Here is a 15,941-nt window from a genome sequence, read left to right as displayed (position 1 = left end):
AGTTGACCACTGTGGATATATACCATCAGCTAGATAGTATCCCTTATTGTACTGGTGGCTGTTGATCTCAAAGTTGACAGGTGGGGAGTGGCCTTCTGCAAGCCTTGCGAAGACTGGAGAACGCTGCAGCACGTTGATATCATTGTGAGAACCTGCCATGCCGAAGAAAGAATGCCATATCCAAAGATCATGCGAAGCCACCGCTTCTAATATGACAGTGCACACTTTGACATGCCCCTTGTACTGGCCCTGCCAAGCAAATGGACAGTTCTTCCACTCCCAGTGCATACAATCTATGCTGCAAGCATGCCTGGAAAGCCTCTAGCTGCGTTGATCGCCAACAATCTCTCTGTATCAGCGGCAGTTGGCTGCCTCAAGTACTCAGGGCCAAACACTTCCACCACGGTCTTGCAGAACTTGTACAAGGACATCAGACATGTGGTCTCACTCATACGCACATACTCATCCACCAGATCGCCTTGCGGTCGTGGTGGCAAAGAGGTCGCGATGATCACCTCGATGCAGCAGGGGTGGTTGGCGGCCGGCTACTGGCCGCTCTGGAGCACTCGTCGGAAGCTGCCGTGGCCGCCGTGGTACGTCGCCGGCGGTCGTATCCCCTCTGCCACCGGCTACGACGGCGACGGCCAAATCTCCTCCAATCGACGGCCAAAACTACGGCGAAAGCGCGGGCGTGGTGGCGGCCATGTCGAGACATGGTTTGGTATGGACGGCCGGGGGGTGCGCAGTGAGAAGGCGGCCGGAGTATAGTGGCGGCGCCGGCGGCGGGGTGGCGCGGGGAGAGGGGGTGGAGGCGTTGGAAGCGAAGGGACTGCTAGTGTCCCCGACAGGCGGGCCAAGGGGGGACAAGGGCGTGCGTCGAGCCCGTCCGCGCGATGTCCATTTCACCCCAAACTTAGCGCAAGTTGGACGGAATCTGGACATTTGTCCGTTTGGGGCCGCGCGTTGTGCCGCGCTATTCGTCCGTTCTACCCCAAACTGACGCACCCGGACAGGATGTGGTCGCGCGGTGGAGTTGGCCTAAGCAACTCCAACCTGACCACAAACAAGCGTCCGTTTTGTCCAGATTCAATTCGTCTAGGTCGGACAACAGAACAGCTTCCGAACGCTTTTGTGTTTGCGTTGGCAGTGCACCAAACTAGCCGACAGATTTGGTCCACCCAGTCGTTCGGCGGCTAAATGTACACATGTTTTTAATGTATATGTCTAACTAAAAGAAACATTGCTAGTGTATAACCAAATAAATCACATAGTGCACAGTAATAAATAGTTTTACAACCGAATAAAAATCACAAAGTTTACAACCAAATTTAAATTGTCACGAATACATCGGAAAAAAATGAACCGATACATTTACTGGTTGGCAATGTGAGTCCACATGTGCTCAACGAAGTCATCATGGCGTTGAATGTGAGTTTGCCAATCATGCATTTCACGATGAAATTGGGTGAACTGTGCCAACGTTCCCGGTTCTTGGTGCTCAGGCACAACATTTTCACTCTGAAATTATAACCCTCGGTCGTAGATATTGTCATCATGCTCATCCTCCATGATTATGTTGTGCATGATCACACAAACAGTCATCACCTCCCAAAGCTTCCCTGTGCTCCATGTTCTAGAAGAGTGTCAAACGATAGCCCATTCAGTTTGAAGCACATCAAAAGCACGCTCCACGTCCTTCTTAGAACTCTCTTGTGCTTGGGCAAATCTCTTCCTCTTCTCTCCTTTCGGATTCGATATTATTTTCACAAGAGTTAACCACCGAGAATAGATACCATCAGCTAGGTACTATCCCTTGTTATAGTTGTGGCAGTTGATTTCAATGTTGACCTCTAGGCAGTGGCCTTCTGCAAGCCTTGTGAACACTGAAGAACGCTGAAGCACGTTGATATCGTTGTGAGAACCAGCCATGCCAAAAAAAGTGTCAAAACCAAAGATCTTGTGAAGCCACTACTTCAAGTATAACAGTGCAATCTTTCACATGCCCCTTGTACTGTGTTGGGACTTGGGACGCTATTTATGTCCGTTTCGACCAACCTAAACTAACAAGCCCATCTATTTTACGCCCGCAGTAGCCCACCACCGAAAGACGATTTGACGGAGTCAGATTGTCAGTTATATCTTTCCTCCGATGCGTGTTGTCGTGGTCTAGGAGCTTTCCAATCTATAATTGGGAACTAGTGGGTAGTGCGCGGCGGCACGCCGCGCCAATGGATTGATAAGCAATTTAGTTTTTTGTAATATTTGGTAAGTCGTTTCAAGACTTGATTCGTCACAAAGTAGATCATACAAGTAAAGGGTACATTTAGTTGGTACATACATACATAAGTGATCTAGAACACGTAGTGACAGTGAGTACTAGATGCAGAGTTGTGAAGCTCTTGTTCTTTTCTTAGACCTGAGATGTTGATCCTCCAGTTGGGTCTGTCTCTGTGATGTAGTGATAGAGAAAGGAACCTAGTTCTTCTACTCTCGTTTTTGGTGATTTGTTTCCTGTGTAGATAATGTTAAAGTTGTTGCTGGATGCACGTTTTGGCTCTCGGACGGATTGGCAAAATATTTTGAAGTTGAAGACAAATTTTTTTTGAGGGTTCTTGTTTGCCTTGACAAGGCTTGCTTTTTTACTGTTTCTGTATTTCTAATTCTTCTTGGTCTTACCCCATTCTTGCGGATGAGCAGCTCTTGTACAAGATGTGAGAGACGATTGTGCCCTGGTTGTTTATTAACGAAATTTGTACATAATACGAACGTGGATGCAAAGAAACTGGGAAGTACGGTTAGATCTACCGAGGGCAGAAATTATTCATCTTTAGAGCTGAGGTGGATATCGTGGATATGTGGTTTGCTCGCGACCCCGTCCACGCAGATCTCGATCAATGGTATACCCGAAGAAACAATCTTCAATTGTCAGGGGCTAAGACAAGGAAGCCCACTCTCGCCCATGCTGTTTATACTATGCATGGAACCGCTTCAGAGGCTGTTTGCACAAGCGACGACAAGGGATGTGCTGGCCCCTCTAGCACGGACTGGTTTGAAACATCGGATCTCGATGTATGCGGATGATGTGATGATCATTTTTAAGCCCAAGGAAAAGGATATACTGGCCTGCTCGGCGATTCTGGACATGTTCGGATATGCCTCGGGCCTCAGAGTTAACAGGCAAAAGAGCTCGGTGCTGCCTATCAGATGCACACAGGAGGAAATGCAGCTGCTGTCAGATATGCTGGGATGTACGCTCGCCACTTTTCCTTGCCTGTACCTGGGCTTGCCTCTCTCTATTCGTAAGCAAGGCGCCGCGCAGTTCCAGGACCTGGTCGAGCAAATTGCAACGCAGCCGCCGTTCTAGAAGGCGGCATCGCTACCCAAGAGCAGCAGGATGATCTTAGTTCAGTCGGTACTGTCGGCCATACTGGTACATTCCATGCTTGCTATGGGACTGCCCGCAAAAACGATCAAGGCACTAGTGAAAATCTGCAGAAGTTTCCTATGGTGTGGGAAAGAGGATGCAGGTGGAGGAAAGTGTGTGGTAGCATGGGACATGGTTTGCCGGCCTAGATGGGCAGGTGTACTGGGAGTGACCAACCTCAAGTGGATGAATATTCCGCTCCAAGCGAAGTGGCTGTGGCTTCAGCGTGCAGATGCTACCAGGCTGTGGGCGGAGTTCAAGTACAGCATTCTAGATGAAGCCAGAGTTCTGTTCCAGGCAGCGGCAAAAGTGGAACTCGACGACGGCAAGACGACTCTGTTTTGGGAAGACAGGTGGTGCAATGGCTATCGGCTCCAGGAGTTAGCCCCAGGGATATATATATATGCCAAGGTAGCCAAGAGGGTGCGAGGCACAAGGACAGTGCAGGAGGCAATGCAAAACGCAACATGGGCAAAAGATGTTGGACCGAACATGGACGAGGATGAGCTTGGCCAATTCATGCAACTTTGGGCGCAGGTGGAGGGAAGGAACTTGGAGCCACAGCGGCCAGATCAGCTTTTGTGGTCATGGGAGAAGAATGGCCAGTTCTCGGTCCGATCTGCATATGCGGCTAGGTTTGCCACGCATCATGTCTCGCCCACAGCTGGCTTCACTTGGGCATCGCGGGCACCCTTGCAGTGCCGTTTTTTTGTGTGGCTCGCGCTTATGGGTAGAGTGTGGACTTCGGACAGGCTTGCACGGCAAGGGCTTCCGCACCAGGACACTTGCCCGCTGTGTGACCAGGAGGAGGAAACTGTCAATCACCTCCTGACCGGTTGTGTCTTCGCGCGTGAAGTTTGGGCAAAGGTAGGCCTCATCGTGGGCATGGTCGGCTTGGCGCCGGCACAAGGAGAAGACTTACGGGCATGGAGCACTCGGGCGACACGGCTTGGGAGATAAACAAAGACGGCGCGCGCCATTCAGATTCTAGTCCTCTGGGAGCTATGGAAACATCGTAACTCGGTCGTGTTTGATGTTAAGACCCCGGACGTGCGGCATTTTCTACGAAGAATACAGGCTGAGGGCGTAGTATGGAAGCAGGCAGACATCCTGCACGCGGATCTTAACATCCTACCAGTAGACGTAGAGGTAGAGAGGTGGGTGTACGGTGAGTAATCCACCTCTAGCTAGCATGGTGGATCGCGTTGTGTAAGCGCCATGTAAATAATGTGGACGGGGCTCTTCCCCCCTTTCTTCTATCAATATATGATACGCACACTCGTGCATATTCGAGAAAAAAGAGCTGAGGTGGAATTGCCTATTGGGTTGTCTCGGTGATATTGTGACAGAGGGCAGAAGTTAGAGCAACTCCAATGGGGCGACCCATTTTGTCCGCCACCGTTCGTTTGGGTCGGCGCGGACACAAAAGGCGGCCCAACGCTCCGACCCAAACAGATGCGCGTCCGCTTTTCGTCCGCGGGCGACTCATTCCCGACCCATTTTTGAGCCGGATTTGCGTCGGCGCGGACACGCGACGGACGCGCGCGCGCTCGCCTTCTCCTCTCCCCGGGCCCGCTGATCGGTGGCACATTGGCCTCCCCTCTCACCCCCAGCCAACAGCAACCCTCGCCCGCCTCCTTCGTCGCCGACGCCGCCGCCCATTTTTGCCGGCGACTCTGCCAGCTGCCGCCGCCTCCACATTCGCCCAGCAACGCCGCCCACTCCCGTCGTCGCCCGCCACCGCCGTTTTGCCACAGGGGAGCAAACTGCTTCCCACCGCCGCTCCCCCCACTGCACAGCCGCCCGCGACCAAGAAGTCGCCTCGCCGCCCCGGCCAGATCCGACCGGCACGCTCGTCGGACGCCGTCCCACTCATCGGACGCCGGCAGGGCAGCTAGCTGGTCCTTGCGCGCCGCGACTCCCCTCGCCGGCTGTCTCCTTCTTCGACGCCCGCAAGTTGTTCGACAGTTTGCCAAGGTACCAAATGGACTCCGCCGATGAGTTCTTTTTCCACAATTTCCTTTGCGACTCCAACGATTCGTCGTCCGACGACGAGGAGGAGATATTGGCTGCCGTGTTGGTCCATCACCACCTCAACAGCCAGCGGCCGTTGTTCCGTGGCTCCATTCCGGGCCACCTTCGGCGTTGAATCGCAACCGAGAGAGTGGGCATTTCCTTCTCTGGAAGGACTACTTTGATACAACAAACCCGTTGTTCAAACATCAAAAATTCCGCCGCCGTTTCCGTATGAGTAGGCATGTTTTCAACCGTATTAGAGAGGGAGTGGTCGGCTATGATGACTATTTCGAGTGCAAAGAGGATGTCGTCGGCAAGATTGGTTTCTCCTCTTATCAAAAATGCATTGCCGCCATCCGAATGCTTGCATACGGAGTTCCCGGTGATCTCATTGACGAGTACGTCCGTATGAGCGAGTCTACATGCCTAGAGTCCCTGTATAAGTTCCGCAAGGCTGTTATTGCTGTGTTTGGCCCTGAGTACTTGAGAGAGCCGACAGATGAAGATACAACCCGTTTGTTGGCGATGAATGCCAGAAGGGGCTTCCCAGGGATGCTTGGCAGCATAGACCATGCACTGGGAGTGGAAGGACTATCCTTCTGCTTGGCAAGGGCAGTATAAGGTGTTGGGGAACGCGGTAATTTCAAAATTTTCCTACGATCACGCAAGATCTATCTAGGTGATGCATAGCAACGAGAGGGGAGAGTGTTGTCTACGTACCCTCGTAGACCGAAAGCAGAAGCATTTTATCAACGCGGTTGATGTAGTCGTACGTCTTCACGATCCGACCGATCCTAGCACTGAACGTACGACACCTCCGTGTTCAGCACACGTTCAGCTCGATGCATGACGTCCCTCATACTCTTGATCCAGTTGAGGCCGAGGGAGAGTTTCGTCAGCACGACGGCGTGGCGACGGTGATGATGAAGTTACCAGCGCAGGGCTTCGCCTAAGCACTGCGACGATATGACCGAGGTGGAAATCTGTGGAGGGGGCACCGCACACGGCTAAAACAATTGTCAACTTGTGTGTTCTAGGGGTGCCCCCTCCCCCGTATATAAAGGAGCAAGGGGAGGGGGTCGGCGGCCTCATAGGGTGCGCCCCAAGGGGGAATCCTACTCCTACTAGGAGTAGGTTCCCCCTTTCCTAGTCCAACTAGGAGGGGAAGGAAAGAGGAGGAGGGGAGAAGGAAAGAGGGGGCCGGCCCCCCAAGCCCTAAACCAATTCGGTTTGGGCCTAGGGGGGCGCGCCCCACAGCTCCCTTGCTGCCCTCTATTTCCACTAAGGCCCATTGACCCCCCCCCCCCCCCCCCCCCCCCGAACTACTCCGGTATTTATCCGGTGACCCCCGGAACCTTTCCGGTGTCCGAGTATAACCTTCCAATATATCAATCTTTATGTCTCAACCATTTCGAGACTCCTCGTCATATCCGTGATCTCATCCGGGACTCCGAACAACCTTCGGTACATCAAAACACATAAACTCATAATACCGATCGTCATCGAACGTTAAGCGTGCGGACCCTACGGGTTCGAGAACTATGTAGACATGACCGAGACACATCTCCGGTCAATAACCAATAGCGGAACCTGGATGCTCATATTGGCTCCTACATATTCTACGAAGATCTTTATCGGTCAAACCGCATAACAACATACATTGTTCCCTTTGTCATCGGTATGTTATTTGCCCGAGATTCAATTGTCGGTATCATCATACCTAGTTCAATCTCATTACCGGCAAGTCTCTTTACTCGTTCCGTAATGCATCATCCCGCAACTAACTCATTAGTCACATTGCTTGCAAGGCTTATAGTGATGTGCATTACCGAGACGGCCCAGAGATACCTCTCCGAAACACGGAGTGACAAATCCTAATTTCGATCTATGACAACTCAACAAACACCATCAGAAACACCTGTAGAGCATCTTTATAATCACCCAGTTACGTTGTGACGTTTGATAGCACACTAAGTGTTCCTTGGTATTCGGGAGTTGCATAATCTCATAGTTAGCGGAACATGTATAAGTCATGAAGAAAGCAATAGCAATAAACTAAACGATCATAGTGCTAAGCTAACGGATGGGTCTTGTCCATCACATCATTCTCCTAATGATGTGATCCTATTCATCAAATGACAACACATGTCTATGGTTAGGAAACATAACCATCTTTGATAAACGAGCTAGTCAAGTAGAGGCATACTAGGGACACTTATGTTTTGTCTATGTATTCACACATGTACTAAGTTTCCGGTTAATACAATTCTAGCATGGATAATAAACATTTATCATGAAATAAGGAAATAAATAATAACTTTATTATTGCCTCTAGGGTATATTTCCTTCATAAGGGCCATGTCAGGGCTTGCACAGTCATACTAGAGGCCGTGTCATCCCAAGATCTCTAGATCTGGCACTCTTTCTTTGGCATGGCTGGATCACACAATGGTATCAACGTGCTTCAGCGCTCGCCGGTGTTTGCTACGCTTGCCGAAGGCAACAGCCCATCGGTGAACTTTACTGTCAATGGTCACAACTACGACAAAGGATACTACCTGGGTGACGGTATCTATCCTCAGTGGACCACTATTGTCAAGACAATACCCAACCCTGTTGGAGAGAAGAGGAAAAGATTTGCTCAAGAGCAAGAGAGTGCTAGGAAGGATGTCGAGCGTGCCTTTGGTGTTTTGCAATCTTGATGGGGCATCGTTCGGTATCCTGCTAATACCTGGAGCACGCAGAAACTGTGGCAGGTGATGACTGCTTGTGTGATCATGCACAATATGATTGTAGAAGACGAGCGCCCGGAACGTCTGTACGATCAAAGCTTTCAGTTTTAGGGTGAGAATGTTGTGCCTGAGCATGGAGTAGCGGCAACGTTTGAACAGTTCACCCAATTTCATGAAGACATGCGTGATTAGGAAACTCACGTGCAGCTGCAAAATGATTTAGTTGAGCATATGTGGGCTCATGTTGACAACCAATAAATGTATCTTCTTTTATTCGCTCGCAAAACTATGTGAAACATTTTTATTTGTATCCGGCTTGTAAAACTATACTATTTTATTGGGTAAACTATGTTTATTTGACAATATGTTTGAATGCAAATCAATGTAATATTGGACGGCCAGCCGGCCAAGCCGGCACATATGGGTCGACGCGTTGGACGTGCTGCCGACTCAAATCTAAAAAAAGGCGGACGCCAGACGAGCGGCCGACCCAAATGGACAAAAAGCGGATTAAATCACCGTCCGTTTGGGTCGCCCCATTGGAGTTGCTCTTAGAGTTTGCTGGTTTCTCTCGGTGATATAGTCAGAGGCCAGAGAAAGCTAGTTTGTCTCGGTGATGTAGTGGCAGAGAGGGCAGAGGCTAGCTCTTCCCTACTGGTCTTCGAGGTATTATAATTTTTCATATATATACTTGTTGATTACGGGTCTGCGGGAGTACTACAATTTTGCACATACGATATACATGTGGATTTATTTCGACACATGACGTGAAGAGATCACACCGTGTATGCTATTCATGCGCAGTCTGGTAGAGTTAAATCCCTCATAGTACTTGTAAAGTAAATTACAAATTGAGGCCCGGCGACCAGAATTGCAATAATGTTGTCTCTTTGAATTTGGAAGCATGAAGAGACATAGAAATAATAGTGTGTTTATGCTATTCATGCAATCTTTTCAATTTAACTTTCAATGTATTTGTAGAAAAAACTACGAAATAGTAGATCTAAATAGCAAGAACAATTGTCATGAAGTTGTCTATCTGGACTTGAAGGCATGAACACATAAGTAGGAAAAATAGCGGAAAATGAAGGAAGTACATATATCAATTTCTACGACTGAATATTACTCCCTCCATTCCATAATGTAGTGCACATGGATTTTTTATAAAGTCAAACTTTACAAATTTTGACCAAGTTTATAGAGAAAACTATTTATATCTATAATATCAAATATATAAAATATGAAACTACAAAATTCAAAGGTTCACCATATGATGAAGTGCGCCCACATTTTTTGAGATTTATTTTTGACCATAAATTTAACCAACATGGATGACTGCGGCGGGAACATGACAGATACCTTTGAATTCGTATTCGAAAGAAGTTTTCAACAGTATAATTTTTTTAGTGAAATTATGTATTATTGATCTAATTTATGGTCAAAATTGAATCTCAAAAAGCGTGGGCGCACTATATTATGGAATGAATAGAGAATTGTAGATGTAAATGTTTTTCTTCACAAAATTGGTTAAAGTTTGTGTGGTTTGACTTTTTAAAAAAATTATATGAACTACATTTTGGAACGGAGGGAGTAATTTACATCTCAAATATCAGCTGGGCAACATTTCACATTTGTTAGAAAATCAGAGAAAATTGTACAGCATGCATTCATTAATTCTTAGTGCTGCCCAAAAACAATTGACTAGCTGGGCCTAATCCGACCAACAATTGCATACGTCTGCCCAACATCGGCCAGCTGCACGGATTAGCTTAGTGACACAATTGCATACGACTGCCCAATGTCAATCTCACCGTCTCCCTCCTATTTTCCGTCATTTCTCTTGTTATTGGTTCCATCGGCTAATCCGTGCTGCTGGCCGTGCATGTGTGTTCTCCTAAGCCTGCTTTCGACACAACACCTGTAAATTAATACCCGGCAAATACAACACTATCTGTCGGCATTGCACTATATTTCTTATACCAGGCAAATACAACATTAATTTTATCGAGTACAGAAGGACCACGGTACTTTCGTTCCCGAGGAATGCATGGCTTCATCAAATTTTGAACTTGCATGGTTCAACAAAATCAAACAGTGAGCTCTCATGAATATTAGTTCAGAGGGCGATGATGCTCTGTCATTGGGATCAGGACCTCACATCTTAATGAAATGAAGCAGTTAATAATCAAGTCTAAAATCTGAGTGAGACTTAAGCAGTCAAGCTCATTGCAGAACCATGTCTGATAGAAAAACACTAACAACATCTAACTAACAAAGATTGACTTGACACATATATGCCTGCAAATGCAACTCACATATTACTACACAAGAAAACAAATCAGGTTGCTGCTGCTTCTTCACATAAACGATCATAAATAAGATGAGAAGGCAGACACAGCAAGCAGGAAGGCAAGACCTTCCAGCACAACTGTGATTCCTTCAACAGTGACGGTAGTAGCGGTCTCCCTGGGGACGTACCTGCAGTCACCCATATTGATAAGAAATCAGATGATATAAGGGGGAAAAAAGAGTAGCACTTCTGTTGTATGTTTTGTACCATATCTATATGAAATGCATGAGATTACGAAGATGCAAGATGATAAGGCTCGCCTGCTCATTGTGTCCTAGGCTATTCTGTGTTCCATCCATTGACGCTGAATGCACTTGAACAATCCTTAGGAATCCATGTCTCATCATGCAGTCCAAAGAACCTGGATAGAGCAACTGATTATGAAGCAAGCTAATTTATAAGAAAGATGCTACAAAAGATCAATCTACTATCTATTGAATACTGATTTCTTTCTTTGTGATCCTTGCAACAATAAAAATGTTGACTCTACTCGTCATCATAGTATAGCTTGGCCAGAAGCTACTTCCCCAACCATCATGAGAAACTAAAACCATCGGGGTCTGATGAAATCAAGGGTCCTTCTAACATGACATTGTGTGATAATATATATGACAATAGCTGGATAGCTTGACAAATCAAGAGCTCAAGTTAAGGTTTTACGCCCGAGAACAAAATAAATTTTGCTGTGGCGGAATCAGTAGCACAGAAGCAATAAGAAAAAACAAAAAATACAAGTAATATGTACAGTAATAAAGTATGTGATGCAAAATGCATTAAATAATTACAGTCCCATGCAGTTATACCAGATGAAAGTAGGATATCAAAAAAATACCCCACAAGGAGGGGGGGGGGGGGGGGGTAGGGGGGCACTTCCTTATGGGCCTATGTGGCCATAACTTCCTCCACCTCTTGGCCTTTTAAGACCCATTGATACTTAAATTAAATATAAAATGTTCTAAATAACTCTAGATCATTTTATATATATTTTAACATCTCCGAAAACATTTTTCACCTATATATATATAGACACACACACGGGTAATACCCGGTATTACCCGATATTCACCGAAACCCCTCCGGTGACCCCGAAACGTTTCCGGATCCTCTCGGAACTATTCCGAACATTCATGAAATAATTCCACAAATATATTCTCATGACCCCCGTCCTACTAACACTCAGCAGATCGTGATTTTTTTAAGCTTGTGACCCCGTAGGTTCGGTAACTCATAGACATGAACGAAACCGTTCGTTCAATGACCGACGACGGGACCATGGACGTCCGGGTCAGTCCCTATGAGTGGAAGAATGATATTTGAGTGAACCTTTGGTTATTATGTGATGTTCTCTTTGCTTCGCGATACTTCACAAAACCCGGGATGCATCGGTATCCTCCTGAGTCATCACTATGCTCACTAGACCGAAATCCTCGTTACCGGTTTTGTTCTTCTTTCTCGTTATTGTGTTTCGGCATCCCTGTGACGAAGTTACGTGTGTCTGGCCAGACGATGATCAATGCCATCACACCGAGAGGGCCGTAAGAATATCTCTCCATCGTTAGAGGAGCAAATTCCATTCTCGAGCTATCCGGCCACTTGTCAAACTTTCCGATGAACCCGTAAGTTGTCGCTATGATCACCTTGTTACAGGTGACGTTTGAGCAACCCCAAAGCCCACCGTACGGTAAGAAGTGACCACGATACTCTCATGGTCTAAGGAGCAATATCACATGTTAACACTCCGTGTTATTATAATTGAATGTAGACGATATTAACTCAATTCATAACAAACAAGATTGGGTCGGTTCAATATGATTGTTCTTCTAATGTCATAATCTCAATGTTGTTTTAGGATCATCGTTACACTTAACGCTATCCTAAGATCTGGAAAACGTGATCACTAACAACATTTGAGCTAGTCTTAGAGGCGAGACTAGGAACCTTTTATTTACCATTTATTATTCCACGCGTACATTGAGTTTTTCACTGAATCGCATATTCCATGATCATAGCAGTTATAGCATAGAATATAAACCCTTTAATTATGAATATGAAAATATAATAATACAAATATTATTTCCTTTAGGGCATATTTCCAACAGGTTGCCCTCAAGATTCAAGACTATGTGGACCTAATTCAGCAACATTGTTATAAACCGCACCCGACACAACAATGGGACGAATTCTTCCCCTGGTCGATGGTCTCCGCCGCTGCCAGCTATGGTATTGATCAATGTTGATGCTGTAGTTTTTGATGGTCTACACAAGGTGGGAGTGGGTGCTGTCATTTGAGACCACCATGGAGCATGCTTGGTTGCTTGCAGCCAGCCCTTGTCATGAATGGCAACGTCCGAACTTGCTGAAGCCGAGGCGTTACGACATGTAGTCTTGCTTGCTTCTGCTGAAGGTTTCTCTTCGGTTATCTTTGCTTCAGATTGCTTGTCCCTGGTGCAGTGTATGAATTCGTCGGTCGTCGACAGATCTGTTGTGGGCACAGTGGTTGCGGACATCAAGCTGATGCTGGAGCCTTTCTCCCGTGTTTCCTTTCGTCATGTTAGTCAGACTTCGAACTACTCGGCGCATGTCCTAGCTAGGTCGTGTGAGAGTGTTGTTTCATGTTCTATCTTTCATTCTGCTCCGAACCTGATCTGGGAGATTTTGTGTTCTGATGTTCCTTAATCAATATAGCGCCATAGTTCTCTCAAAAAAAAAGTGACAACTTTTGATCAAAATTAAATTGTTCAGAATTCCCTTGATGGAAATTTAGTTTCTTAACCTATGCTATATCTACAATGATTTTTTTCCGACAAGCCTCCACACTATAGGCAAAATCTCGCCCCCCACCCACCAACGTTAGAATCCTGGCTCCGTCCATGCATCATGACGAAGAAGGAGGAGACATGTGCCAAGAGCAATGAGCTCAAGGGGAAAAAGAATGCAGAGTCTCGTACATGAAAATACAAAAGAGGAAGAAAAAGTCTTATGCGTGAACGCTGGCAGCTTGGATCCTGATGTGGCCAAGTTTTCTCATCAAATGCATAGCGGTACTTTCACGTTGCGCGAAAAGGAGTGGAGAAAGTAGGCTGAAAATTGAGGCATTCAGTATGGACATCCGATGCTTTTGCTAATGGCTCGAGAGAGTGTTTTTGACCTAAAGTGTGCAATCAATTTTAGTTAATGAATCGGTGGTGCATTTCACTCTTCCCATGAATACCAGTTTGAAGAAGCCAATTTTAGATGTTTCGAATAATTCTGAAAAATATATGGATGTTCGAAACACATGTTTCAAAGTACACATAGAGAAACAAAAAAGAGAAAACCACAAGACTGGAGTTTTTAACACAATGTCAAAAACTATGTTATTCACATCTGTTTTTTTTCTTTATATGTACTTTGAATTTGGATCTGGATTTTTTAGGAGATGTAGACGCAATGTGTTGCGAACATTCAAAATATTTTTTGACTTTTTAAACTTTTAAATCAGACTTTTTAAATTGGTGTCATACGAGCATGTAAGTGATGGTGCCACTGCCATCTGATATTCTCCCCAAGACCAAGAGTCCTCGTCTGGTTCTACAGACTCTTCGACATTGATCTCGGCGAAGGCGGTTTTGGTAGCCCTCTCGTCAATCTTGGCTGCGGCCTCGGCTCCAACAGTGTACGGCTTAGAGTCATCACGCTCTATGAGCCCGAGCGCCATATCGAGGTTGGTCACCACGTCTGACATGGCGGGCCGGTCCCGGCGCCACAAACAGCGTGCGGCCGTGTACGCCACAAGCTCCAGCGCCTGCAACTGCCCCGGCGTCGGCTCTGGCGATGGGCGCCTGTCCAGCAAAGGCCCCAGGTTCCCACCCTCGATGAACGGGACAGCAAATCCAACCAAGGTATGTGCCTCCTCCCAGCTAGGCGGCCTCCCCGTCAACACCTCCAGGATCACCACGCCGAAGCTGTACACGTCGCTCGCCGGAGTCACACGGTGCGTGCGGCGGTACTCCGGGTCGATATACCCAAAGTGGCCGACGACCTCCCCAACGAGCTGACCATGTAGCTCGCCCTTCGTCGCCGCTTGCAAAACAGCGGCGCCGAAGCCGGACACGCGGGCCAACCAGCTCTCGTCCAGAAGGATGCTGGACGAGCTGACGTTGCGGTGGATGATCTGCGGAGCGGACACGCGGTGCAGGTGGTCGACGGCTCTCGACGCGCCCAGCAGTGCCTGGACGCGCACCTTCCACGACGACGTCGCCGGCGACGCAGAGGCAGAACCGCGGCCTCCGCCCAGCGTCAGGTGGTCCCTGAGCGTGCCGTTGCTAGTGTGCTGGTACTGGTACACGAACATGCGATCGCCGTCCTCCGAGCACCAGCCCACGAGGCCCACGATGTGGTCGTGACGGAGGCGGGGGAGGATCTCGAGCTCCGCCACGAACGCACCCTCTTGTTCCTGCCGTTGTCGCCCGTAATTCTTCAGGCACTTGACTGTTACGTCCAGGCCATCGTGAAGACGGCCCTTGTACACCGTCATGGAGCTGTCCTCACGGAGCACATGGTGGAAGTTTCCGGTCAAGATTGTGATCTCGGCTGACGTGAACTCCTATATATGAAGACGATGGCACAATTACACACAAGTAATCAAGCTGCAAAAGCAACAAGATGAAACCTACCCCACTGCTGGCTACTTACCTGCAGCTCCAGCGATGGCACCATATCAGATGCAGTTGCAACTATAGGTAGAAGAACTCTGGTAGGAGTAGGAGCAGGAATGATTTGATCGAGGCGGCGGGTAATGGAGATGTGGCTGAGCAAGGGGATGAGGATGAGGTGGGAGTCGATCCTGCCGTTGACCTCCCTGAACTTCTCGGCCTGGACGCCGGCGTAGAAGAATTTCCTGCTCGCGCTCCATTTCTGGCAAGCGACGATGATGTCGTGCGCCTCCTGGAGCGTGTCGCCCAGCCCGGCCAGCGGCTACGCCACCTCCGGGTCCTGCAGCTGCAGGCGAGGCAGCAGCTTGCCGATCACCGACACGCGCCGCGCGAGGTGGTCGCACTCTAGCTTGTTCTGTTTCACTGTCTCCGCCGCCTTGGTGATCTTCGTGACGAGCCCATGGACGTACAATGCCAGCTGGGCTGCCGTCGCCACCGTGGTGACCGCCATGGAACCAGACTACACTGTATACCAACCACTACATCCGTGGGCGAAGCTACCCTTCTACCCTTTTGGATCTACTGTAAATTAGTAGTACTTTGATATATACTCGTACATCGCTTTCGAATACTTGGTTTACCCAAAAGGGTGCAACGAGGTGTGGGGTTGGGCCCATTATATTTCATTTAAAGTTTGGGAGCGACTAAGCCTTAGTGCTTTTCTCACACCCATTTGTATCTCCTGCTGGTCGCCTCGTTTTTCTCCGCCCAGAATGCTGTCCTAT

At 47.9% G+C, this 15,941-nt stretch overlaps 1 pseudogene; it reads right to left on the bottom strand.

Annotated features, from left to right (window-relative positions):
* Positions 1-13,994: 13,994 nt before the first annotated feature.
* Positions 13,995-15,667, bottom strand: LOC123050350 (putative serine/threonine-protein kinase-like protein CCR3; annotated as a pseudogene).
* Between the last annotated feature and the right edge of the window lie 274 nt (positions 15,668-15,941).

The sequence above is a fragment of the Triticum aestivum genome, chromosome 2D (genome assembly GCF_018294505.1).
Source record: "Triticum aestivum cultivar Chinese Spring chromosome 2D, IWGSC CS RefSeq v2.1, whole genome shotgun sequence".
In the NCBI taxonomy this organism is placed as follows: domain Eukaryota; kingdom Viridiplantae; phylum Streptophyta; class Magnoliopsida; order Poales; family Poaceae; genus Triticum; species Triticum aestivum.
Note: the sequence above shows the minus strand (reverse complement) of the source record. Positions and strands in the feature narration are given on the sequence as shown.